General features: G+C 36.0%; 1 pseudogene; it reads left to right on the top strand.

Annotated features, from left to right (window-relative positions):
• Positions 1–2,811: 2,811 nt before the first annotated feature.
• Positions 2,812–6,006, top strand: part of LOC126692412 (receptor-like protein 7) — a 47,162-nt pseudogene continuing 43,967 nt past the window's right edge.

Genomic DNA, 6,006 nt, shown 5'->3' with positions numbered 1-6,006 from the left:
CAGGGGTAAACCAAATGGGCCCTTAATCACTTCTAAAAGCCTGGCATAGGGTTTGTTTGGATATGCTATTTTAAAAAGTGCATTTTTAAAAAATGGTGTTTTTAAAACGTGTGTTTTGAAAATACTATTTATCAAATCACACTTAACCGTTTGGTAAAACCATAAAAAAAAAAAAAAAGTGTGGTTTCTATAAATTGAATGTTTGTTTGGATAAAATTGGTTTAAAATGTATGTGGTAGGTGTAATTTACCAAAATGGGCATAACTATGTTGTTAAGGGCTTAAGGCTCCTTTGTCATCTTGTAACTGAAGGCATATAATAATAGCATCTTTTTTATAGGGTAATGACTTCTTATAAAATAAGAAAAAGATTTCTTAAAAATTAAAAAATTAAAAAATAAAATAAAAGAAAAGGACACCCACTCTATCTCCTTGACTCCTATAGTCCTACCACAATTTTTGCCCGTGTCTATCTTCTTTAGGCTTACCACCACATCACTACTTTTCTACTTGCTTGTCTTCCTTTTCTCATCCCTACAGCGCCACCCATTAATCTTCTTTAGCTCCAATCACCCTTGCCCATAAGATTCTAGTCAAGCAAAACAGTGAGGACAACTAATCCTTGCAATGACAACGAAGCAACAAGCTAAGAGTGACAAGGGAACAAAAAGTGAACAACTGGATGACAGGAGATGGACAGAGGCAACTGGACCAAAGCACAGAGGAGATCGATGGTGTCAAGCCAATAAATTTTTCTAAAGTATTTTGGTCATTATGCAATTTTGTGAGGATATTTTAAGAATTTCACACTTAAAAAAGAACTTTGATAGTAAACTCATATTTGCGTTTTCACTAGTGTTTTTGAAAAAGCTTGAGCTCATTGTGTTTTGAAAACGCGAGTTTTTGGCAATTTGAAAACGTGATTTCATTATAAATGCAATGCCAAACGTTTGACTTTTAGCATTTTCATATAAAAACACACGTTTTGATTATCAAAACGCTTATCCAAACGAGCTCTTAATAGAAATTAAAAATTGTCACAAAAGAAAAATGCTGAAAGGAATAAACTACAAGTCGTTTTGCCTCCCATTAACAAAAATACTTTGACTAAAATTCACGATTGCTATGAATTAGTGAATTACCTATTTCTCGAAAAAATAATTAGAGGCTCCTATTAGCAAGAACACTAACGGATTTCTCAACAATAATGATCTTATGCAAAAAATTTCTTGTCGTTCCGGGCCAATGACAAATCTATAAATCTACAAGGACCCTGATACGGGACATTGGGGACGCATCAAATTTCTATGAATTACTTAAACTGAAACATGGTGTGTGATGATTGATTTAGAACCTTGAATATATACACAAATTGGTACATCAAATCAAAGTAGCTATCATCTCTTTGCAATAGTATTGTTGTGTAAATGGCTTGCTAATGTCTTGGTTGATAAATATTCAAAATAAAAGGGGTCTAGTATATGTTATCCCAAGTTCTCAACTAATAATTTTGTTCCAAAAGTTTTATTCCAAGTTGCAATAGTCTAAAGTTTTGTCATGTGGCACATTTCTTGAAGGAATAGAATACTCTTAATTTTTTATGACACTATAATAATTAATTTCTATGTGTTTAATGTATACTATACTTGCATTCATTTCTAGGTATTATCTTTTTATAGTTGGTGTACTAATTATTATTGTAGAAGGGAAATTTATATGATTCTTTTTTTTTCTTTTTCATTTTTTGCTCACAATAGGTTGGGAGGGAATTTAAATTTGAGTTTTTTCTGGCAATGGCACTAAAACTTAAGGGTCTTGAAATTTGTAAGGTTGTTTTTAAAAAGAACTTCTTTGAAGCTCTAGTTTAGTTATTTTAGCCATAGTCAAAACAAAAATTAGCAAAACATTTAATTAAATATTTTTGAGTTCATTCATACATATATTTATGTACTGAATTATATCAATTATAATAATTTACACTTCCCTTTTATAAATGACTTTTGTTTTTTTTTGAGAAACTTTTTGATTGACATGTAATATAACTAATTCTCAAATAAAATATAATCTAATGAGTATTATACCTAAACTATAAAGATAATTTCTTACAAAATATTTTTATATAATATACTTATAATGTACTTGCACGCAGGGCATCTTCCTCTCCATTATAGTTGAAAAAAATGCGAGTGAAATATAAATATATCTCACGTAATATGAATCTTCGTTAGTTAGTTTAGCGGTTAGCAGTTAGCACCCAAACAAACCATGCATGATGCATCCTAGCCTTGGTTAATAAAATTTTCAATCTAACAAATTATACATGTGGAGAATTTAACCGAATTCTCAACCTGTGAGAAACAAAAAAAAATAGAGAAAACACACGCCAAAGAAAAACAATCACACGCACAAGACAGTATTTATGTGGTTCGGCAATTGCCTACGCCCACGGAGTTGCAAGGATTTTACTATTATCAGGGAAGAATACAGAGTACAAAAATTGCGGCTACAATACTTTTTTCTCTCTCCCATTAAAAAACCACGCAATATTATTCAGGTCGGGTCAGGTCGTCAAACCGGATCAAACAAAATTAGACTCCACAAAGCCCAACAATACAGGCATGCAAAATCTTTAGGAATTGATTTGTAAAATGACTAATGAGTCAATGACAACCACATTGTCTACAGTAGAGCCACCGGCACTGTGTTGAGTACGAGGTTTGTCAGAAATGAGAAAACTACATTGTAATCCCTACGCTGGGGCCAATTATTTCTCAAACATCAATCATCACCATTTTTACCATTACTCCAATTGAAGCAAAGTATCATCTACCTCCCATTCTTCACTTTGTTGACCTGCTGTGCCAAACTCGAGTGGTTTTTGCTTTTTGGTCACAAGTCAAAAAGGCCATGTTCATAGGTCTTTACCCTCCTGAACCAACCATTAATTTCATCACCTCTTCAATTCTTGATTGTAAGAGTGTATCTTATACAGCCTACAATGAAAATTCCGTTCTTTTCATGGCGTTTCTTGATCACCATATGCTCACTGTTTGTCAACTTTGGTATCTTTGTCGTGTCTGACCAATGTCTTCATGATCAGCGAGATTTGTTGATCGGATTGAAGAACAGCCTCAAATTCAATAGTGCTTTGTCCACAAAACTGGTACACTGGAATGAGAGTCTAAATTGCTGTTCGTGGAAAGGTGTAACCTGCAGCGAGGAGGGACGTGTTATTGGCCTCAATCTGAACAACGAATCAATCTATGGTGGACTTCACAAATCAAGTAGCCTTTTCAGTCTTCAGTATCTCCAGAACCTGAGTTTGGCATATAACAACTTCAAAAATTCTCAGATTCCACTGGGGTTTTGCAATCTGACGAATTTGTTTTATTTGAACCTGTCAAATTCTGGCTTTGCGGGGCAGATTCCTTCAGAGATTTCGAACCTGAAAAGGTTGGTTACCCTTGATTTGTCTACCTATTTTTTGCTGAGTTATTCTATGCTGGAAATTAAGAAACCAAATTTAGCTACGCTGGTAAAGAATTTTGTGGAGCTAAAGGAACTTTATCTTGATGGAGTAAATATATCAGCGCCAGGGAACGAATGGTGTCAGGCCTTATCTTCTTCAGTGCCAAATCTAAGGGTGTTGAGCATGTCTGATTGTTATCTTTCAGGGCCTTTTGATTCCTCCTTACAGAAGCTTCAGTCTCTCTCAATTATTCGTCTCGATTTTAATCTCTTTAATGCTCACGTTCCAGATTTTTTTGCCAATTTCGCAAATTTGACTTCCTTGGGTCTCAGTTCTTGTGGATTGAATGGAACATTTCCAGAGAAAGTCTTCCGGATTCTAACACTGCAGACAATTGACTTGTCAAATAATGAACTACTTAAAGGTTCTTTGCCAGAATTTCTTCCAAATGGTTCTCTTCGGTCACTGCTGCTTAGTGGTACAAAATTTTCAGGGGCACTGCCAGATTCTATTGGTAACCTTGCAATGTTGTCCAGAATAGATCTTTCTGGATGCAATTTCAGTGGATCAATACCGAACTCTATGGGAAATCTTACTCAATTGGTTTATTTGGACATGTCATCAAACAGCTTCACCGGACTAATTCCATCATTCGGCATGGCCAAGAAGTTGACCCAGATATACCTTTACCATAATGATCTAACAGGTAAGATTGATTCCCTTAACTGGAAGGATCTTCTGAATCTGGTGATTCTTGACTTGGGTAACAATTCACTTAAAGGGAATATTCCGGCCTCCCTGTTTTCCCTTCCATCATTGCAAATATTACGACTTTTCCACAACCAATTTTATGGTCGGCTTGGATTTAATGTTTCTTCTCACCTACTGAACACCCTTGATTTGAGTAGCAACAACTTGGAAGGGCCAGTACCAACGTCTGTCTTTCAACTTAAAGGTCTTACGCTTCTCTCACTTTCTTCAAACAACTTTAGCGGCTCCTTGCAGCTCAATAAGATTCAGCAGTTGAGAAACCTTTTTAATCTTGATCTTTCCTACAACAGCTTATCGATTGAGTATATTGAAACTTCTTCATCATCGTCCTTTCCCCAAATTTCCACATTAAACTTGGCTTCTTGCAAATTGAAGACTTCTCCTGATTTCTTGATAAACCAATCCAAATTAACCATGCTAGACCTATCAAATAATGAGATTCCTGGAAATATACCCAACTGGATTCAGAATCTTACTAATCTTGTTTACCTAAATCTCTCGTATAACCACCTGGAAGGGCCTTTGCTCAATCTTCCTTCTACGTTAACTATCCTAGATCTTCATTCCAACCAACTCCAGGGGCAACTCCCAACTCTCCCACCATCTGCCACATATCTGGATCTCTCAGGGAATAATTTCAGCTCTGTTATACCAGCTGGCATTCTCAGCTCCCTCAGTGTTGCTTCTCTCTTATATCTTTCAAACAATCATTTATCTGGCAGTATCCCTGTATCAATATGCAATGCTCCATATCTGCAAGTTCTTGATCTGCGCAATAATTTTTTGAATGGCACTATTCCCCAATGCTTCTATGGAATGACTGAGACTCTCAGGGTGTTGGATTTGAGAAGGAACAATCTTGGTGGCAATTTATCTGATTCGTTTCCAGTTAATTGTGGTTTACTAACTCTAAACCTCAATGGAAACCTATTAGAAGGAGCGGTACCAAAGTCTTTGGGGAATTGCAAAAGTTTGGAGTTCTTGGACCTGGGGAACAATAAGATAAAGGATGCCTTCCCATGTTACCTGAAGAACATATCCTCGTTGCATGTCCTTATCTTGCGATCTAACCAATTTTATGGGTCCATTGATTGTGGAGGGCCAAATATCTCTTGGCCAATGCTTCAAATTCTTGACCTAGCTTCAAACAATTTTATTGGTCCACCTCCAAGAGCCATTTTTGCTTGGAAGGCAGTGATGGATCATGCCAAGTCACGAATTCAATACCTCCAATTTGGAATCCTACAATTCAGTCAAAATTATTATCAAGATATGATAAGAGTTACCATTAAAGGTCTAGACATTGAGCTGGTTAGGATTTTAACTCTTTTCACTTCGATTGATGTATCCTGCAACAATCTTAATGGGACAATACCAGAAGAAATAGGAGAGCTCAAATCGCTACGTCTTCTCAACTTCTCACATAATGCTCTTACAGGCTATATTCCACCATCTCTGGGCAACTTGACTCAATTGGAATCATTGGACTTGTCAAGCAACAACCTTACAGGGGAGATCCCTGTGCAACTTGCAGATAGTCTTACTTTCCTTTCATTCCTAAACCTTTCATTCAATCAATTGGTGGGGCCAATTCCACAAGGCAAGCAATTTGCTACGTTTACAAATGATTCATATGAAGGGAACAGAGGATTATTTGGATCCCCGTTGGTGACAAATTGCACAAATGGTACTACTCCACCACCTTCAGCAACACAAAAATCTGGAGAAATTAATTTGAATTTCATTAGTGTTGAACTAGGATTTATT

The sequence above is a fragment of the Quercus robur genome, chromosome 7 (assembly GCF_932294415.1).
Source record: "Quercus robur chromosome 7, dhQueRobu3.1, whole genome shotgun sequence".
NCBI lineage: Eukaryota > Viridiplantae > Streptophyta > Magnoliopsida > Fagales > Fagaceae > Quercus > Quercus robur.
This window is presented reverse-complemented; position numbering and strand designations above follow the sequence as displayed.